Consider the following 22,511-nt stretch of genomic DNA (forward strand, 5'->3'; position numbering starts at 1 on the left):
ATGGTAACAAAATAGAACTACTGGGCATCCAAATGTCTTGTTTTTAATAACCAACCTGTAAACACTTTACAGAACACATACTTTCTCATTTGAAACGCCTTAAAAGGCAGGAGACAAAATAAGCAGCCCTTACCCCCCAAAAATATAGATTTTTGACTGATTTTAGAATATTTCCTCTCAATTATCACTCATGACCCAAAGAAGTGCGAGATGATGCCTGTACCTGCACAAACTGCCACCGGTCTGTATTTTTGGATTTTCTCGTTAGATTGCTGTTTTTGGGACAATTCTGTGTCTTAATTGTTATTGAACGATGGAATAAGACAAGTTATATCGTTTCAAAATGTGCGATTGTAAAGTATCAGAGTATCCAATATTGGGCAACCTTAATCCGCACCACTGATTCTTCTCACAGTGCCCCCGCATTCTCTATTTTCTTTTCACCCATTTTTGAACTAAGCAAGAATTTTTAAGTGGAATCTTGGACTGCCTCTATCTGTCTTTAAGCATAGCCAAGATAGTCTACAGTCCATGAAATTCCCAATTTTTAACCTAACAACAATAAACCCCAACAAACACTCAGCTCCAGTCTAAGACGTAACTTAACTCAGAGAACACACATTGCCTCCAGAACTGGCAGGACTTTATCTGCCGAAATTTCCCGGGGCAAAGTAAATTTCTCTCAGAGCCAGAGGGGGGGGGAAGCCAGTGTAGTTGTTGGCTGTAGCTTCTGGCAGTTCTCTGACCACTGTGATGCAGAGGGACTTGTGTTGAGAGCGAAAGAGAGAGCAGAATGTCTTATTTTTGCTGGCAGAGGAGACAAGTACTACCTTGGAGGTGGTTCTCTGCAGAGGCCCATACATCTTAGTTCCTGGCACCCAAGCCGGTGGGGGGTGGGAGTATGCGTGGGAGGAGTAAAAGAGTGGGAGGATTGGTGGGGGTAAGATGAGGAGGGCCTATGCTGCTGGGGAGTCAGCCAAAGTCCAAGACTGGCTTAATGGGTTCTCCTCTGCTATGTGATCCCAGTTTGGAGAATTAGAGCAGACACCCCGACTCCTGCCTCCCCAAGCTCTGCCCATTGCAACTGGGATTTGCATATGGATGATGGTGATGGAGGTTTGGGAGGGGATAGTAGGATGCGCGGTTGTAGATGCTTCTCTCACTTCTGCTGTCTCCTAGTCACAGGAAAGGCTCTGGTTGTCAAAACCAAAGCCACCTGTGTGCGTGTGCAGAAATCTGAGTCAGAGGCTGTCATTCATACCAGACGCCGTCCTCCTCCTCTGAGTCATCATATGACACTTTATTTGCTCTAACCCCTCTGAGTGAAACTGCACTTGTGATGGGATGGCAGCACACTTCACACTTCTTTAAATAAACACACCAATGTCTTCACATCTTGCAAGCGCTGTTTCTTGGATTGACTACACAGATATGCTTAAATATCCTGTCAATGGTTTCCACTCTTCGTCCAACAGCTTTTGGACCGGAGTCTAATAAATGTGCTGGGGTGTAATATTTCTCACATTTTTCAGCCCCTTCTTCATCATTTAGTTCACACTTCAACCACAGGAGGAAAATCAAACCACAAATTAAAGCTCGATCAAGTTTTTTTTTTATGATTCTAAATCACCTCATTTATCTTCATTTAAAGCAGTCAGACCTCATATTTCTAAAGCGAACTGACTGTGCAAGAGGCTGGAGTGAAATGTTCACAAACATGTAATTGTGTTTGAAAGCTGAGCTGAAGCCCTGTGTGAGAGGTCCCAAAGCCACTATGGTTCAAATAAAGGTAGCTCAGTACACATGTGTTAACTCCTTCTCTGCCTAAACTGAATTATGTAATCACTGCAAGCTACTGAACTCATTCTAGACAGTTTAGTCATTTAAGCTGTTTAAGTTTATGATTTTATTTTATTGTAAAAGCTATATTTATTTCAAAAAAACATTTTACTGCCCCATCTACTTTAAAGGCCTGGCTCTGGATTGTTATTGGGGTAATCAAGTTGAGAAAGCTCCACCAAGTATTTCCAAGTAAGGCAGGCAAAGAGGAGAGCTGCGTGTTCAGCAGCATGCACCTGAATGTCTCACTTGCACTCAACTGTCTGAGGGTCTGGCACGGGCACCGGCGTCTTACATAATGCTGTGAGATCACCCTGCTCAGATTTAATACGTGTTTGTTGTCATCAGTGGCATTGCATGGCTTCACACTCGGATAAAAGCTGCAGCTCTCTCTGAGGATCGCTCATGTGTAAGCCAGAGGTGAAACTCTGGTATGCAGAAAATCTGTTTTTGGAAAACCTAACTATTGCCAACTTGATTTTGACCACATTTATTTCTCTATGTAACGCTAAAAGGATACCATTCCTTTGCGAAAACAGTCCGAACATGATCGGCTTCTGTGTCCTCTCATTTTTTCCCTCCTGTGGGATTGGGCTCGAATCATCCCACTGGAGGAGGAGGAGGAGGAGGAGGAGGAGGAGGAGAGGAAAAGCAGGCCAAGTCCTCTAATGCTGGCAGGCTGAGTAAACGGTGTCTCCGGAACCTCGTGTTAGCCCCAGCATTTCCATAAGCACCCTTCATCCCCACTTTGTTGTTTTTTAATGATCCGCACCTCCGCTCCAGCTCATGTCGTCTTCCAGCACCTCTCGCTCTGTCCTGAGTGGCCCCCTGAACCCATTCAGATGCTGGTTTACAGAGTGGAGTCCCACACCGGATGTGTTCTCCTGCAAACCAGCTGATAGCTATTGTGAGGAAACTTGCGGAGTCAAGGCGCGCACATTTGACATCCTGTCCACATCTGTGTACTTGGAATTGTTGGATGCTGGTCCAACTGAATATTAGTGGCGCCTGTGTGTGTCCCTGACAAACAGGCTGTAGATGGATAATTATAGTATTGGAACTTGTTTGCTCCTCATAAAAATATTATGCTTCATTTTCAGTTCAAGCTTTGTGTTGCAGGAATACATAATTATATAATAGTTGGCCGTTAACCTGCATAAGCCCACATGACGAACAGTTTCATTGACCTGATGAACACATGACGAACAGATTCATTGACCTGATGAACACATGACGAACAGATTCATTGACCTGATGAACACATGACGAACAGATTCATTGAGCTATAGATACTACACACAGATTGGCAGACGAGAGGATATGTGAAAGAAATGTTGACCTCTTCTTGCTTCTGTGAACTGCGTTTGCTGCTTGTGCTGTCATGAGGCTGATGAGTGCCGGATAAAAATAAAGCATTGAGTGCACAGTGTCTCAGCATGTCTCTATTTGTGTGCATCTTCATAAGCAGAATTGAACTCTATAAGTACAAACTCCTACATACTGTCATCATCTAAAGCTGCGTTTCCACATTTTGACTTTTAGTCCAAGAGGTACTTTTTACGGAAATTAAAAATGTTCCTGCAGCCCATTGTTGTCTGAGTTCTCACAAAGGTCTTTAAACGATTTATAATTAGAAAAAATGTGTCTGTTAAGTTGTAAGAGTCATCTGAATGCATTGGTACCAGAAATGTTCAGGCTTGCAAGTCCCACCTTAACGTCTTTACTTTTCAAAGTACTCCCTGCTAACAGGAATTAATTCCCTGGGATTTGATTTAGTCCTCAGTCCAAGCTTTGGTGAATGGTGCTCAGTTGGTAGAGCAGGCGCCTAATGTACAGCGGTCAGTGGCGATTCTAGAGTCTCCTGGGGCCCTTACTGGCCTGGGTTCCCAAGCAGTTGCCTGCCTTGCCTGTTGGCAAGCAGCACCTCTGACAGCAGCTAACAGGAATCGATCCCAGTCCTGACACTATGTGGTGCAAGTCATCTCCCACCCCCCACCCCCCCAACATTTCCTATATCTCTACTGTTGTCCGAAAAAATAAATGCTAAAAACCCAAACATTAATCTTAAAAAAGAAAAAGAAAAGAAACCCCACTTACCTCAAAAAGTCTGTCGTCTCATGGAACTGTTCCTCTGTTGAGAATTCTGCTTTAAGTTCAGATATTTAGCAAAAATTTGCTGTCAAGGGTCCCAATTAAATGTAGCGTATATGTCAGAAAATCAACCCTTAAAAAGTAGAATTCTTATGATATTGATCTGATATTAAAATATCAACTTTGAGTAACCTGCTTTTTTCATTTTGCCTTCTTTACAGTGAAAGTATTATTATTAATAGTATAATGTAGACTATTTGAAACTGTCTTTTATGATAACAGGACTTGAAATATGACATCTCACACTGTGCACAAGCCTACGCGCTCCAAGCGTAACAGTTAACAGAGGAAAGTATTTTCAATTACGTGGTCAGCTACAGCAAAGCGTTTCTCTCTAAGTGAGTGGGGAAACTCTGACAGACAATCACAGCCCACTAAAAAAGCTGCATGTAAAAACAACTGAAAAATGTATCCCTACAAACTCAAATAGCTTATTTCCAAATTGTTTTGGTTTGGCATGAGAGGATGCCAAGAAGAGAGGGCTTGAAGTGGGATAGCGTGAAAGCAAGGGGTGAATTGAGACGGGGTTCTGCCACAGCCGAGAACTGAATTATGGGTAGCTTGTGTGACATGGGAGCGTGCAACATTTTTTTGTGAGAAAAAATGGTTACAAAATGTTTCTTACCCCAGGACCACAGCAAGAACTCCAGAAAGAAAAACATTAAAAAAATGTGGCAGATTATGGACAGATCCTGGATGATTACTCTTCTTATATTCACCAGAGTTCATCAGAAAATAAATGATTACAGGACATTTGTAGCTCACTCTTGTTATTTCTTTGACACAGTGGGTATGAAAGATTGCATCTTGATTGGCCATGATGTTGTAAGGGATGGTAATGACTTGCTCTCTTATTCTTACCAATGATTATGAAATATTACATATTCATTGTGGATTCAGATGATTACCCAGCTGCACTACGCCAAGACCACTGTTTCAGACCACACACTCTGAAACTGGCATCAACTCTGGAGAGTTAGTTTAACTGCTTGTTGTCTGTAATACAGGGCATAGAAAACATTATATGGACACCTTTTTTATACAGTCACCTTCGAGCTTTTCCATTTGAGCTGATGTTCATTGTTGGGCAAACTCTACAGAGAAAAGATGGAGTTTTTCAAATCAGGGAAAGAAATTTTAATTCACATTTTTATCATCAGCTGTATTGATTGTTGTAACTCCCTTTTTACTGAATTGCCCATAAAGTCTCTCTAAAAATTACAACTAATTCAGAATGCTGCAGACAGGGCCTTAACAAGAATGTGTATTAGCTCCCTGTTTCTTTTCAAATTGATATTTAATTGATTTTTATTTTTTTAACGGTTTACACGGCCTTAGTCCTCCATAAAATACTGAGCTCTCATTTTACGTTCCTGCCAGATCCCTTAGATCATCGAATGCTTCTCTTTTAAGGGCGCACTCACACTGGGCAATCCGTATCGTGCCTAAGCACGCTTCCTAAAGTCCAGTTTGCTTGACTAGTGCGAGTGCTCCACTCCATGCGCAAGCTCAGTACACTTCCTTGGCCCTGGCGAGCTTGGAAGAGGTTACTTTGGCACGGAACAGTTCATGCACGAGCACAAGCGTTGGACATATGACGACGGTGGCTCAGTTGGTAGAGTCGTCGTTTCTCAACTGGAAGGTCAAGAGTTCGATACCCAGCTGGGCAACATGTCCGAGCGAGACACTTAGCCCCAAGTTGCTTCAGTGGTGGTGTATGAATGGGATTAGTTACTTCTGATGGATGATACTACATAGCGTCGACTACCGTCAGTGTGTGAATGGGTGTGAATGAGTAGATAATGGCACGTTGAGTAGTTGGAAGACTAGAAAAGCACTGTATAAGCTCAGTCCATTTACACAGCCATTTAAAAAGAGAATTTGGAGTCTGATTGTCTTGTAAACTAAGCACGCTTCATGATCACGTAAATGAATAAAAATACATATTCCCCGGTTATGTTTTTTAGCTGCATTAAGTAGGTGGTAAGGTTAGCTAACAGTTAGTGGGAAAAAGGGAGAAACCAGCCTAACTTTGTATAATGGCAGCAGAATTTGCAGTGGGAACTCAAAAGTTCCCTGATTAACATGTTTTACATCATTTGAGTAGTCAGTAAAAAGTGTAAAAATGGAGATTTCCTGGTTTAGTGGGCTGTAGTTGGGGATGTAATATGCTTTAAGGGCCTGGCTCCAGGTTTGTATAGAAATAGTCTGGCAAGCAGTCGATGTCAACTACACTATTTATCATGGCTGCCTTTTATAAAAGGTGCAAATTGTAACTTAGAAAGGTTTCTTTTCCTCAAAAGAAACATACTTTCTGATCCCTCAGTGTGGCTTTGTTGCTGTGATTGGCCAGTCTGGTAATATGCCAGTCAGTCCACTGGGTCTAATGTGATGATGAGCTGTGAAGAATGTGGATGATTATGTGTTTTGCCAAGAGGACATGGTTAGACTTTGTCTGGTATGCACAATGCCATTCACCCTCTCTCTTTATTCGACAGAGAGCAATACCACGTCTTTTAAAAAATAGAGCAAATACAACATCATACATAAAAAGATTAGAAGCTTTTATCTTCCTACCTGTACATCTCTAATCATGACAATGATGGGTTCAATTTAGAAAAGAAAAGTTTAGTTCACTTTTTCCAGCATTATTTTCCCACAGTATGTTTGTTCTTTACAAAAACATGAATTTATCAAAGTTCAGTTCTTTCTGAAAGTTAAAAGTTGCATTTGTCTGGAAGTCTCCTATCTTCACGTCTCTCTCTCAGTCATGCATGAGATATCACTCGTTTGAGCGTTTCCAACGTTCTCATGTTACTTGCACAAATACACAGAGCAATAATCTGATTTATTTCCTCCCTTTTCAAAACAAGTCAGATATGTCTGCTCCTCAGAGACACTCTGTATGTACCTCTTGAAGTGGTTCCAGTCTCGGTTACACAACAGTGGTGCCAGTGGTCCCTGATCGTCTGAGCTCAGGCTGCTATCTGTGACACTGCAAAGGATGGATGGCCTCTCAAAGGTGCTAGACCTTCAGGGAAGTGCCAGATTCTCGCTCTGAAAGTCGACAAGCACTGATTTATCATGAGAAAAAATGAGATTGTGAGTTATTTGTACCAGACAAACTATGGTAATCTAATTTGCTTTCACGGTTTGGCATGTGAAGAGAGTGTTTTTGTGTTTACTTGAGTGAAACAAAGCCAAGTCCTGCTGTTCTGATTAGAAAATAAGGGGAGTGCTTGTAAATAATGTAAGTGGTTTAAATATAGTCAGTGGGCTCTCTTAGCTTAATCACCTCTCTGCAGGGAAAAATAGTTCTCCAGATATTGATACCAGTATTGGAAATGCCTCTGATAAAGCTGAGAAATTCATGATTGGCAGATACGCCAAACTATGCACCAAATAGGTCCATACTTTGTAAGCCTTGAAATAATCAGCCACCTCTCCAGAATTACAAGAATATCTTCTTGCCAGCTCAAAACCGTCACTTTCAATTCCAAGTTTCACTGTGCTGCCTCAATGGCTACCACCTGAAAATATAGTCTTAAAGCTAAAAAAAAAAAAAAAGAACTGGTTTCAAGTAATTTATCACATGGAAATTACAAAAGATAATCAAGTAGTTGTAGTGGGGATTCATCTCTTATCCATTGAACCTGGATTGTTACACCTCTGGTACGCCTCGGTTATGACTCGCCAACAATGGAAGGCGAAGCAGTGTTACTTCAGAGCCAATAGGATGTGTGCATGTTTGAGTATTAAAAGCGTGTGCTGTTTGTTTACACTTAGTGCCTCTTGTCACTTCCACAACTCCAGTGTAAAATGACACACTGCAAGACCCATGTTACGTTGTGGGGTTAAATGCAAAAGTATAAAAAATGGAGTGGCTTGGGAGCTTTGTTACGGCGATGCGGAATAATGTCAATGTGAAAGGGCTTTTGGAAGCTGGCCAACGTTAGCAATTTGGCGGTATTTTTAACTTGAAATCCTACCAGAACAGCTGTGTGTAAAGAAGGCAATGCCTTAGTTTCAAATGTAGTAATTGTTGCCATACTGGGTGGGTAGTACAGGCCTACAGCTGTATGTTCAATAATGTTAAAAATAGGTGTGTCTTTTTAAAGCTTTGGAATCATAATTGGATTCAGTTTTCCACGGATGTACAAGTTTAGTTTAAGATATCAGAATTGAAAAGGGAAAACTTTTTATTGCAACAAATTGAGAACATCCTATAACAGCTTTAACCTCTATCAGCCCTTCCAGTCAATAGAGGCTGGCAGACTACGGGAGGAAAGGTGCAAATCTCTCCCCCGTATTAGCCTCCAATCACCCTCTGGTCTCACTCCGCTCTATAATGGTCACACTACATCACATCCTGCACTGGAAGTCAACACTCTGACATTTGGCATAAATCATTGGAGACAGGGTTACTCAGGTTCCATATCAAACACATAGTTAATATGAATTTTTTTTTTATCCATAAACAAATACCATATGCTATCCATGTTGTCATACTGACCACCACGGATCACTGCCGCCTGCACTTCCCTGAAGGAATGGTTTAGGAAAGAAATGTGCCAAATAACACTGTACATTACATATTTTTGATGTCAAGGCTCCTTTCCATGCCTTCGCTCCAAAACAAAAATCCCAGCACGGACAAAACAACAATCACTAACCGCCCCGCCCTATAATAATGAGCTGGGTAATTGTTTATTGAAAGGGTCACTTCACATGTCTTCATGATGTTTGCGTGAGGTTGTGAAGGGTCAGTAATTGTTGCATGTCAGTAATGTGTTGAAATGGAGAGTTTACAGCAGGATAGCAAACTTTAAAGGTGGCATGACTTGATTATAATGTCAACTGGAACATTTTTATAGGTTCTGCTTAGTGTTTATGTCTATGACATAATTCCACAGTGGGGGTTCAAAGGAGGGGAAACATTTGTTGAGCCAAAAAAATTGAACATCACTCAAAAACTCTGGAATATATTACAAAGAAGCCAATTTCAAATCTGAGCTCTTTCAGACGATTTTGGACACAATTATGTAATTCTAAGACGTGGAGCATCCCAGATTTGGTTTATTAAAGAAGCGCCAGGCAATGGCTGTCATCTCTCCAATTGTAGTCCAATTATCACAGAGAGATTGTGTTTTTTAACTACTGGAAATAAAGAAATGCTATGTGAATATAAAGAAGTGAGACTAAGTATTTGTTGAAACAAGTTGGAAATGTCACCCTTGTCCTTCCAACATGTTCTTCTCTGGGGAAAAAAAGATTCATAGTTTCTTCACTTGAGCTCGTTCCCCCCTCACTGGCTGTTTGTTCTTGTTATTCAAAGAAATATGTTTACTGGAATCCATGATTCCATTTTTATTGTAACAGATGATTGATGATCAGCTTTGTTGTTTGATGTTTCGGGTCAAAAGGAAGAGCACGCAAAAATTTCAGTCGTGTTTTTTGTCTGCACGATTTTTGGATTGAGCTGTGGTCGGTGTTTTTGGTGTTGTAGGAAAGAATTGCTGAATAAGAACATGAGGCTGTTTTCTCGCCAGTGCCCTGACACAATGTTCCGCTGCGTTTCAGCAGATGATGGCGGTGGACAGGGGAAGAGATTTTCTGGAGGATTGCATTTTGTCTGCATCCAAGTAATTCTACCTCGCTGTGTCACATCCCCAGAAACATTGACTGCAGATTGCATGTCAAAGTTAATACAGAAGAGAAGAGAAGGGGGTTTTGGATTTCTTGTGGTGGGGGAGTGAACTTTGTGGGAGGTCACTCTGTGGCTCTGCGTACGTGCAGAATATGAACAACCTCAGAGTTGAAAAACTGTCGGCCTGTACACTTTTTTTTTTTTGTTTTCCTTTAAGGAGTGAAACTGTGCAGGTCGGGGGGCTGCAGGGGTTTGTGGAGAGAAGAGCGGGTGACTCTGGGTGAAAGGGAGTCTTTCAGCTGGACGCATTTCATAAATGTTATGGGAAGCACTGATGGAAACAGGAACAGGAGGTTAGGTGACCCATTCCTCCCTCTAGGGTTCTTGCAGTGTCAGAGCAAAGAGAGAGAGAGAGAGAGAGAGTGGGGCAGAGAGAGCATGTTACAGTACAACATTTCTTCAACCTGATCTGTATTAACCTCAGTGAAAACAAGCCAGTCCCAGTGCTGCTCCCACAAAGTGCGCATGTAGACTCTGGAGAATACAAGCCAAATGTGCCATCGCATGAGGAAAGGAGAGATTGAAGGAAGAGAAGATGATAAGCTGATTACCCACATTTAAGCTAATATTTACGTACCATACTTTACAGCAAAGATAAATGTTGAGTCTTGGGTGGTTTTGGTTTTCCCATAATAAGGAAAGTCAGTCAGAAGGAGGAATTTTTAGGAAGCTTGTTGACTGTGTTTGTTGAAATAGAGGGAGGTTGAAAATAGTGGGTAGCTAAACAAGCAAACACTTGTACAAACACAGGTGGGTCATGTCAGGTAGGTAAGATGTTACTAAAACATCATTTAGCGGCGATGAAAGATGAGTGATTCTTTTAGGGGTTGTTTGTGTTTTTAAAACTAAACTCTGATAATACTAAAACAGCCTATAAAATACATATTATTCAACTTGTTTTAGCTACTTACTGTGTCTCCAATGTAGGACTCGTAAAAAGGATTTATTGGATTGTCAAGAAGAAAAAAACGGTTCTGCTGGTCTTATCTTACTCGGAGAGCATATTTTTTGTTGGATAATTTACCCTTTGTAATGTCCGAACAGTCATTCAATTTACACACTATTAGAAGTTTTGATCAGGAATCTTTCTTTTGACGAACTGCCATCAAGTCATAGACATCTGAAATGTTTCAGACACGAGACCCTGCTTTGTGAGGAGTCACAATACAGTTCTAGTTTGACCTTTTGGAAATATCAAGAGTATGAAATAAACCCTTGATTGAGAATGTAGTGGAGTGATCTTTTATGTAAAAAAATTTGGAACATTTAATTAAAAATCAAGAAACTGAAGCTTAACAATTGATGCCCAAGTGAAACCACTAATGAGCTCTAATGAGGGCTGTCAAACAATAAAATGTTTTAATCGTGATTAATAATCACATTTTTAATTGAATGTTTGAAATTCCATTATTCCGCAATGAAAAAGAAAATTGTCATGCTTTTATTTTGAATTTTTGTACATCACTTTCTGTTTGAATTTAATCCTTCTTTTATTTTGAAATAAAGTAAGGACCTTCTGGAAAATCAAAATGTTTGATGCCATCAGGTGGATATATTACTTTTGACTCGTCAGCTGAGCTGTCTGAGTTTTTTTTTAAGTGAAATGAGACGTTCAAAGATGCAGCAGTGTTGTTCTTTTCCATCACTCTGACTGCAGGGAAACACTGCGGAGGCTTATCTACAGTGTGCATAAAGGGACAAAATAGCATGCAATAGCATTAATTTTAGACCTTAATTAATAGTTATTAACAAGTTAATGCTGACAGCCCTATTTCTAATAGTCACCTATTATTAACTATGGGCTGAAAGTTATTGCATATTATCTTGCTTCATTTTTATGTACATTTTTTTCTCCATGAATTGTTCATATTATTTGGTCTGATCAAGATGACAAACTTGTAACGTAATATATATAGCTAGTCCTCAATGTGATGATGTCCTAAAACCAGCTGCCCAGTTTATCAATAGAGGAGGGGCTACTCAGACTTGGCTGACACAGATGAATGTGTTCTTTCAGGAAAAATGACACAGCAGCCAAAAGAACAGCGCGCTCCATGTTAAATATTGACGAGTGAACCTTGTGGCTGCTTACTGTTGCCTGTGCTGATGTACTGAGTCACAACCTGTTTAAAGGGTGGAGAAAAAGAACATGCTGGGCCTGTAACCCATATAAAACTTTCAGAACAACACTCTCACCACACATCAGACATCTATTATTATCTGTTTGACCTAACCAGTCACTCTGACCCTCAACACTTTGACTAATTTGATACACAACACAGATTCAAAGTAAATGTTTATTGTACATCCAAGGCTTAGTTGCACCATAGAAAACAACCCATTCTGTATCACACTGAGTCATATTAATAATAAAACATTTTATTGTCTTCTATACAGCTTATTATGAAAGTGACATGCCTAGTACATCATGTTTACGGTGATGTTTTTAAAGGTATTACAAGAAGACAACAGTATAACCAACAATTCAAAGACTAGCTTATTTATAGACAATGTTATGTGATTAATGTGTTATGTGATATGTGATTACAACAGTATTATGTATTATTTTTGTGCATATGAATGTAGAGGACCACACATTAATTTGAATCAAAGTCGGATGAAAAAAAAAGTGTTACATGTGAAGATATTTGCCAGTTTTGGTGAATACTTTTACAGTGGATTCAGTTGAGCCCACACAGCTGGCACGTGATTTTTTTCCCCCATCAGCAAAGAAAGATCAAAAAGCTTAAAATGAAATGTATTCAACACCACCAGTTTATATTGTAATTCTCCACTAAATACCCTCATATAAATAACAATACATACTTTAGGTTTATTATAAATTTGGGTTTGGGTTGCCACATCAAAGATCTCATTACATTTTTTCTATTTCTTTTTTTTTTTACATGAATTAGCATAGCCACAAAAGATATACTTAGGTTTTTTTCAGTCACAAATGTTTAGAGTTGTGGAGTTTCTGTTGCATTCAGGTTAGACCTTAAAGTTGCACGATGGAGTTTTGGTGGTGAAATTTGAAAGTTGGAGAAGTGAAACAATTATATACTATATTTTTGGAACTGAATACACAAACTTTACTCAAAGAAAGAAAATGGGTCCCTGGAGCACTGTTTAAAAGCTACCAGGAGAGTTACGATTTCACTGTTGCGGGTCCCCCACCATAACTTCCCGCGTAGCATTTTATCTTCAAACAGTGTTAAAAGGACTACATTTTCCTCTGAGGACACTTTGTGTATTGAGTTATGGACATATACCACAGAATCTGTACGCTTCTCCGACTTTCACATTTCTCTACCAAAACTTCATAGTGCACCTTTAATGCTTTCTGATGCATTTTTGAGTGCCAAGTGTTAATACACAAACATTTGTAACAGTAAAATGTGAGTAATGTTGGTCATGTGTATTTGAAATGTCAGTAGAAGTAAAGAAGCTTAACATTAGCATATTCCGTAAAAATCATCAACACATACCTTATAGTGCATTGTTGTTTTTTCATTGGGGAGCTCATCATTCCCAACAGTTTTTATTGGCCTGTAAGTAACTCCCCCCTGAGTTTGGCAGTGATCTTATAATCTAAAGGTTTCAGTGTTAGACCATAGGTGCAGTTTAAAGACAGGTCCTCATTTGCGTATTTCTCAAAGCTACATTGGTGGAGTAAAATTGCAAAGAACAAAAATATTTCAACTTTGGCAATCTGGTCCCCGATACATCTTCTCTTTCCTGCTGAGAAGATCATGACATTGTTGGTGAGGTCCTTGTCAAGGGAGCCGTTTTCATCCAGGAATCTTGAGGGGTCAAAGATGTGTGGATCCTTCCACTTCAGGGGGTCATGATTGATGGACCACTGATTGATGAAGACCACCGTGTCTTTGGGAATGTGGAGACCTTCGATGGTCACGTCAGAGGTGGTAGAGTGGGGGATGGTGACCGGGACAAAGCTGGTGAAGCGCATGGTTTCGTAGATGAAGGCATCCAGAAAGGTCAGACTGCCGCGGTCTTCGACAGACGGTAGTCTTTCTCGCCCTACGACCTTGTCAATGAGCTCGTGGAGTTTGGTTTGTAAGTCAGGGTTTTTAGCCAGCAGAAGAAGGATCCAGTGAAGAGCAGTGGAGACGGTATCCAGGCCTGCTCCAATCAGATCCGACACAGTTCCCTCTGTGTGACCTTTGGTGAGTCCATCACTTTCAGCCTTATCGATCACGCCAATAAAGGCATCGCTCATATCCCTTGTTACCTCTGGATCAAACGTCTCTCTGTGCTTCTCCACCTTGTTCTGGACAAACCCAAAGAACTCTCGATTCAGCTCTTTAAAGCTCTTGAACATGCTGCGCACTGGATTAGGAAAAGACTGAAGCCATGGCATCACATCTACCAAGCTGCCAGCCCCGACTGTCTGTCCGAACTCATCCACCCTCTGCAACAAGGCTCTGAACTCAATGTCATCCCGTCCATAACGTGTTCCAAAACATAAGGCGCAAATCACATTAGCTGCAGCTACTGTCAGCTCATGAGCAGGGTTGAAATGTTGGCCATGAGCACTGAGTTTGAGGAAAATTTCAACTAGCTCTGTGGCTTCGGCCACAATTTGCTGCTCAAAGGCTTTCTTGGTCTGGCTGTTGGCAGATGAGAAGGCTCTGATCGTTGATTGAGCAATTTTCCTGTGCATCTTCCACTGTTTGCTGTAATTGGTGAAAGTCATACTTTTCCCCCCAGAAACAGACTGAAAAGAGACAAAGTTTGGTCTGCCTGCAAACTCTGTGCTGTGCTGTATCAGAGCCTGACGTATTGCCTTGTCTCCATTCAGGACCACAATATCACTGCAGCCCAGACGTATCTGATACACGTTTCCATATTTTTTGGCAAGCTTGGCAAAGGTGATGTGAGGCATCTGGCCCAGCTGCATGGCGTTACCCACCACTGGCCAGGCGAAGGGTCCGGGCAGTCTTCTCTTGAGCCTGAGGTTCCTGACCCACAGACAGGCTTCCAGACAGAAGAGGAAAAGAAAGGAGGCGACCAGAGCAGGCTGGACCTGTCCGCTCCATTCCCTGATGATGCTGCTGCCCTTCACACCATAGTCAGAGTCCATTTGAGCCATTGTATTATCCTTTAGTTTTTTCTCTCATTCACTTACTCTCTTCACCCCCAAAAAATGAAATTTTCTTTAAAAAAAGGAACCCATTTCAATTGATCCCTCTTTGCCAAGTCTCACATGAATTCAAATTCAATTTCTTGATTTACTTTATAATCCGGCAGACCAAAACCATAAAAATATAGGGACTCCAGGCAGCTCTCACATGCTGTATCACCCTCCTCAACAGAAGCGAGTGAGAAGGGCTGGATCAGGTTAATGCCTTAACACTTCGCTTATATGTATCTCTTTGGTGGGAGTGGTCAGCGACTCAGGTTTTTTGTCTTTCCCCTCCCATTTTGACCACAGCCTGCAGACCTTAGTCCTATTCCCACTCAGGCCTCCTGCCAGCAGTGTCCCTCCACGGATGAGAGAAAGGGAAAGCAGCTACTTAATAGGTCCTGTAGCCAAAAACTACAGATTTTTTCAAATTTGTAAATGTTGGACCATCATGCACTTTAGCAATGTCATGGAAAGGCTGCAATGTTTGTGCTGTGTGGTTGCATTTTAGTGCACGCAATGGACAATAATCTGGAGTTGTTTGTGTTTTCCCCTGAGGTTTGATGACTTTGCTGTATGCATTTTCCTATGGACTTTCCATGGCCCATTCTAAACATGATTTGGTTTCTGTTATTTACAGCCAAGCTGTTAATTATGACCATGCAGGGGAAAAAGGCTCTGGGATATCACCATGAAACTGTGGGTTTTGGCTACGAACACTGAACAGATACAAACGGAACAATTTATTATGCTCTATAAAAACATACCTACAATGTTATTGTAGGCAAAATTGCCCTTTAAACAAAGGTCACTGAGATAATGTAGCTGTTAGGGTTGCAGCTGCTGCATCAAAATGATTTCAAACAGACTTCAGATGAGAGAAGTTTAGCTATAAATCTGCTCATGTGGGTGCTTGTGCAACAAAAGGAGGAACTTAAGAAAACATCAGCTTTGGTTTTTAGTGATATTCAGCCAAACAAAAAGTAGTCCAGAGGGTTCTATTCTTGTAGCAATGAGTAATGACCGACATCCTAACAATAGTAGGACCTAATATCACACTGTTGGCATGTATTTGACAGTGCCAAAACTAGCAAATGCTTTGAGACTTAAAAAGTACTACAAGTTCATGTAGGTTAGCAGGTTGAAATGAGTGTTGTGAGGTATTAGTATAAGCTAACTCTAAAGCATGGCATGGAAATTAAACAGGACACATTAAACATTGACAAATCATCACTTTATTTTAGTTATAGCTTATTTCTCCATCATATAAACCCAACACACGGATACAAAAATATCCTCTGTAACATTCAAGGACTGAAGAGTTTATTTAACGGCATTGAAACAGGGGAACACATCCCTTGGGCATTTAGACATCAATTCCTGAATGTGGAGGCTAAAAGAGAGTGCACTGACATCCATATAGCTTTGAAAAAGGTAATTTGTAAACAAACATGTTTCTGAGAATGAGAGCAGGAAATTTAATTCACTTTGTGTTTGTGTGTGTGTGTGTGTGTGTTTGTTTTTTTTCACTGCTGTGACTTCTGTGTTTGGCATGGGGTAACTTCAGTGCTTGTACAGTAAAACTAAATCCTGGCTGCATGACGTTTTTGAAGTCCACGAGGTTCATGGCATGTCTCCTTTTCATCTTAGCCATCGACGTCCTTTAATGGAAGACTTCCCACTTTACAAACACACCACTTCAATCAGCATTCTTTGCTTAATGTGTTCATATACTTTGTGTACAGTAGATAGTGAAATACATTAACATTTCATACATTTAATGTCATACCTGAAATATGAAACAAAAACTGTAACTGCTGTAGGTGGAAAAGGGTTAAATATATTCTTACTTCTTACAATAAAGAACAATGAGTCATTGAGTGACTTTAAAACATTCTCAAGGATTTCATATACAGTTATATTAGTTTAACATGACATGTAAGGAAAGTAGCTAATTCCTGCACACACACGATACATGTACATGCACAATAGTGGAGGCAAAACAAGCACACAATTCAGAATTATGTACCAAGTATAGAGTATTTTGTGAAGCGTGTAATCCCCACAGCCTAAACAACTGGATTCAACCTGAAGCTAACAATACATCTTCAAAATCAAGTTCCAAACAATACTTATAATACAGTCTGTGTTAAGATATGCATTAAATACCATTATTAAATACGAAAACCTTCCAACAGTAAGATTTAAATACTCACTGTTTAATATCATTGGTGGAAAGTGTTTGCTGGCCTTGCGTCACGTTATCGGGACATGCTGTTCACGCCGGGGAAACTAAGCCGAGAAGTTTACCCCTGAGCTTGGCACTGACACAGAATCGGAGGGGCTTCAGCGTGAGCCCGTAGGAGCAGTCAAAAGTGGGGGGCTCAGAGGGGCTGCTCTCAAAGCTACACTGGTGAAGCAGGACGGCTGTGAATAGGAACACTTCCACCTTTGCAATCTGGTCACCAATGCAGCGTCTCTTACCCGTTGAAAAGATCATCACATTGTTAGTAATGTCCTTATCTAGGGCCCCGTTTTCATCCAGGAAGCGGGTCGGGTCAAAAATGTGAGGGTCCTTCCACTTAAGAGGGTCATGGTTGACCGACCACTGGTTGATGAAGACCACCGTGTCCTTTGGGATGTGGAGACCCTCAATAGTGACGTCAGAGGTGGTGGAGTGTGGGATTGTAACAGGGACAAAGCTGGTGAAGCGCATGGTCTCGTAGATGAATGCGTCAAGGTACGCCAGGTTTCTCCGGTCCTCTATTGATGGCAGTCTGTCATGGCCTACTACTTTGTCTATAAGCTCCTGCAGTTTGGCTTGTATGTCTGGGTATTTGACCAGGAGCAGAAGGATCCAATTCATGACTGTTGACATTGTGTCTTGACCTGCTCCGATCAGATCTGTGATTGTCGCCTCTACAAACTCTTTAGTCAGGCCACTGTCATTTCTGTGTTCGATCACATTGATAATGGCGTCACTCATGTCCCGGGTCACCTCAGGGTCGAAGGACTCCCTGTGCTGCACCACTTTATCCTTCACAAAGGCGAAAAACTCCTCATTGAGGTTCTTAAAGTTTTCATAGACGCTGCGGACTGGGTTGGGGAAGGACTGAAGCCAGGGCATGACATCAACAAGGCTACCTGCCCCTACTGTCTCTCCAAACTTGTCCACCTTTTTCAACAGGTTCCTGAACTCCAGGTCCTCATGGCCGTATCGCCTTCCAAAGCACAGAGCACACATGACGTTGGCGGCAGCAACTGTAAACTCATGAGCAGGATCAAAGTAACGACCATCGGTGCTGTGGTGCAAAAATACCTTCACTAGCTCCATGGCCTCGGCTGTTATATGCTGCTCGAAGGCTTTTTTGGTCTCACTGTTTGCGGAAGAAAACGCTCTGAGGCTGGACTGCGCTATTTTCCTGTGCGCTTTCCACTGTTTGCTGTAATTAGTAAAAGTCATACTCCTGCCTCCGGAGATCATCTGGAAAGAGACAAAGTTTGGTCTGCCTGCAAACTCTGTGCTGTGCTGTATCAGAGCCTGACGTATTGCCTTGTCTCCATTCAGGACCACAATATCACTGCAGCCCAGACGTATCTGATACACGTTTCCATATTTTTTGGCAAGCTTGGCAAAGGTGATGTGAGGCATCTGGCCCAGCTGCATGGCGTTACCCACCACTGGCCAGGCGAAGGGTCCAGGCAGTCTTCTCTTGAGCCTGAGGTTCCTGACCCACAGACAGGCTTCCAGACAGAAGAGGAAAAGAAAGGAGGCGACCAGAGCAGGCTGGACCTGTCCACTCCATTCCCTGATGATGCTGCTGCCCTTCACACCATAGTCAGAGTCCATTGCCATTGTGACTAAATATCTGCAACTTTTTCCTCAAAAACAAAAAAAAACCTTACTTTTCAACCAAGTTTATTTAGTTTTTGGATGATTAGTAGGAAAAAAAAATCAATAAAACTATTGTATATCCATAACAGATAATAGAAGTATTGAGGAAGTGTCAATCAACTGCCAGTTAGGTGATTTAAAAAAAAAAAAAAAAAAAAAAAAAAAAAAAACGTCATTAAATGAATAAACAAAGTGAGTTAGGGATAAGTTTTTGTCTTTTCATCAAGATTGAAGGCTTAAGTGCCTGCTTTTTGCTTCACTCCAGCGTCTTATATGTTTTGCAGTTGGTGGGCAGGGCTCAGGGTAACTTTCATACTCCTCCCATTGTGGTAGCCCTGCAGACCCCTCTATATCATCTCTCTGTTGTCGCTCGCTGTTGGAGGCGCGCGCTTGTGTGAGTCCTGGGACACCGTGAGCGTGCATCGTGAACGCATCGTCCGCTGCAGAGAAAAAAGACTCAGCAACTGGTGACCGAATCAGAGGGAAACGTGTCGAGCCAATTTGTTTTACTAATTGGAGGACTGGCAGAGTTTGCACGTTTAGAAGTGTTTCTTTCCAACATGATTTATTTGGTTGCTGCAGAAGAATCGGCGTTCGCAGTTTGGCTAGAGAAAAAAAAAAAAAGAGTTTTGCTCACGGTTTGTGCAACTGTAGACCGAAATAATACTTTCATTTTATGATTTATATTTGTTTGAAAATAATTTAAAGATACTTGTGCGTGATGTACTTATATTATTAGCGTTATATGTTTATCCTAAAGTTTGCATGCTCAAGCAGTTTACCGGTTAAATGCGTCATTTGTTGAATTTACGCAGATGTGCTTAAAGCGTTTGGGAATAACCAGCAATTACATTGTTAGAAAATAATCTATTGTAATTTACTTTTTTTCCCGAGTCTTCTCGTTAAAGTCCTGCAGAATTTGCGAGCAAATGATAATTATGTCAATTTGTCGTAGAATGTAATTTTAGCTTAATAAAGTTGAGCGAAAGTTTTGCACCTCGCAGCTTTACTCCAAACAGATACAGTTGATGCAAAGTTACATCTGATTAGTTTACCTGTATCTGAAAAAATAATGATACTGTCCTTCATTTCTATGTTTTACATTTAAGACAAGAGACACAATTGGCAACTTTAAAGTATCAAAGTCGCAGCATACCCGAGAGGAATAGTCATCTTTGATATTAAAAAAGTATCTCTCTCTCTCTCTTTCTCTCTCTCTTTCTCTCTCTCTGACACATTTTTTTTACCTCAGCATCTGGCAATGACAGAGTAACTTGACAAAATCTTGCATGACAAAATCAGCACAATACTCAAAACTCAGTGTGGAGAAACCATCAAATATTCATATTTGTATTTGCTGTGACTTCTTGCTGTGTTCCCAACACAAACTGCAGCATGACACTTTGGGTTACATCACAGCACAATTTCAGGTACACCCCCCCCCCCTCCTCCCAACAGTGGCTCTACTTTTCTACTTTTTTAAATAATGAGCACATGAATGTAATGCCAAAGCCATAAAACTTAGGAATCACAAGCTCTGCCATGATAAATAATAATGTAAAAATACAACTTTTATTTATATAGGGATTTTCAAAACAAGTTACAAAGCACTCTACATTCAATTAAAAAGCCAGATAGATCATATTCATTTTTTTTTAATTCTTCTTCACTTTCAGATGAAAGTAACCTGATTTCCTGAGGCAAAAAATCTCCTTCCTTCTATTTGCAGAATACAACATTTGTTTCTTGTTTTCTCAGCAGTTCTGAAGTAATTTTTTTACAGGGACCTAATCTATAACGAATAGAAGTTACTAAAATATTCCCAAAGTAAAGCACTATAGTCAGAGGGACAGAAATTCACTAGCACAAAGACATAACATCTCATTATCAGCAGAAATTGATGAGGAGGGGGGTTGAGCTATGGGGGAGGATGATGGTAATTGCTAAAAAAAAGTTATGTTATTGACTTTTTAAAAACAAATTTTCAATATTTATTTGATTTTGTGCTTATTGTCGTCTATTACACTAACTAGTCATTCTGAAAATACAATGATCATTTCTTATTTATAAAGTCAAAATGTTCACATTATGCAGCTCACACCTTGTCAAATAGAACCTTAACCATGCACTGTCTGTTTATTTCACCTTCTAGTTTAACTGCTTATAGTGACTGGATCTGCACAGATTCAATGGAGATGACAGAAAGGATGTTTTTTTTTTGCCTATGGTTAGACTTTCACAATCCAGCCAAACACTCAAAGTGTAATGTATATCAACCTTTCAATAGCAGTTCTTAAAGGCACAGTATGCCAAGATTGTAATGCAAACAGAAGGAAAACAATAAAAGCAACCTTAAGTGTAACTGCATTATGTGTTACATGTCATTCTTTCACAATAAAAGTCCTTAAACAGCCTTTTACACATGTTGAGAGCCATGCTGGTTCAGAGCTCTGCCTGAGAGCTGTTTGTCTTGAGAAATGCGGTGTGGCCGAGCACCAAAGCCTCCAGAATGATTCCTCGGTTAACCAGAGACATAGCAATGTCTTCGAATACACTGCCTGCACTGGGGATGACTGTTTCTTCTCTTCTTTATTCCTATAGGGGGAATCCCTCCACACCACCACCACCTCCACCACTGCCTCCTCTTCTTCCTTCTCCTCGCTTGAGTCTGCTCCTTGTACACATGTGGCCACTCGCATCCCCATCACGCTAATCAGAGCCAGGTTTGTGGTGGAGGAAGGGGGGGGGGGTGGGTTGTAGTTTGTGTGTATGTGTTTGGGAGAGGATGGAGGCCCAGGTTTAAGGGGGTGGGGGGGGTGGGGGGAGGTGTCGTGTGTGCATTTTGCGTGTGGCTGCTGTGTTTGCCTGTGATTACCCCTTGTAACCTGGCTGTGAAAGGTTGGCCCTGACCCTGCGATGACTCTGGCTGAGGGAAGGGGGTAGTCGGAGGGGAGGGGAGAGGCGGGGATGAGGGTCTATATATTCCGCTGCATGTCATGTGCTGGCGGGTGGGCGCTCACTGTGTGGAGACAGGACCAATGGTAGACCAGGCTTGCCTGGCTCTGGAGCTAATCATTGTTTACTAGTCTCATTTCCACTTCTCAGTGAGCTACTGTCACGCACAGCACCAACAGGGAGGAAGGAAGAGAGGAGGGGGGGCCTTTGGGGGTGTTAGGAGAGGAAGGGGAGCAGCAGGGAGAGGAAAGCCAGGGGTCCAACAGGCAGTTGGGGAGCTGGTGGGATTTGGGGAAAGGGAAGAGCATAGAGAAGGCAGGAATTTGAGTGAAGTTTTGATTGTTTTCCAAAAGGAACAAAGGTGCGTTCAAGACAAAACAAGCTGGGGCCAATAACAACCCAGGAAACACACCAACAAAAACAAGGCGCCATCATAGGCAGCAAGGAGGTAACCACCGGACATCGATAGTTAGAAATGGTAATGTTTGAAATGAGGCTGTTTCACTTGCCAGACCACAAAGAAGAGAGATAGTTGGAAAAAATGTTTTGCTGTCTGACCTGATTATTGTTTGTGTGTAAAAAGCCTGAGAAAGACAAGAAGAAGCAGTGGGGAGATACCAAATATACTGGTGTATAAAGTGGTTCAAGAGTAATTTTGTCTCATATGTGCACAAAAATCATACATAAAAAATGTACATTATGTTAAAAAAAGCTAAAAAGAAAAAGGTATGGTAAATGGATTTGAACTTGTCTTACCCATTCACACTTCATAACAAAAAGTAATCTCAGGACAATTTACAAAAATTGCAGGTCCAGAA

The 22,511-nt window shown here is 41.2% G+C and overlaps 2 pseudogenes; both read right to left on the minus strand.

Annotated features, from left to right (window-relative positions):
• Nucleotides 1–11,980: 11,980 nt before the first annotated feature.
• Nucleotides 11,981–15,064, minus strand: LOC109981397 (cytochrome P450 1B1 pseudogene; annotated as a pseudogene).
• A 991-nt stretch (nt 15,065–16,055) lies between these two features.
• LOC109981262 (cytochrome P450 1B1 pseudogene) lies at nt 16,056–18,910 on the minus strand (annotated as a pseudogene).
• Nucleotides 18,911–22,511: the final 3,601 nt, after the last annotated feature.

The sequence above is a fragment of the Labrus bergylta genome, chromosome 18, assembly GCF_963930695.1.
Source record: "Labrus bergylta chromosome 18, fLabBer1.1, whole genome shotgun sequence".
Lineage (NCBI taxonomy): Eukaryota > Metazoa > Chordata > Actinopteri > Labriformes > Labridae > Labrus > Labrus bergylta.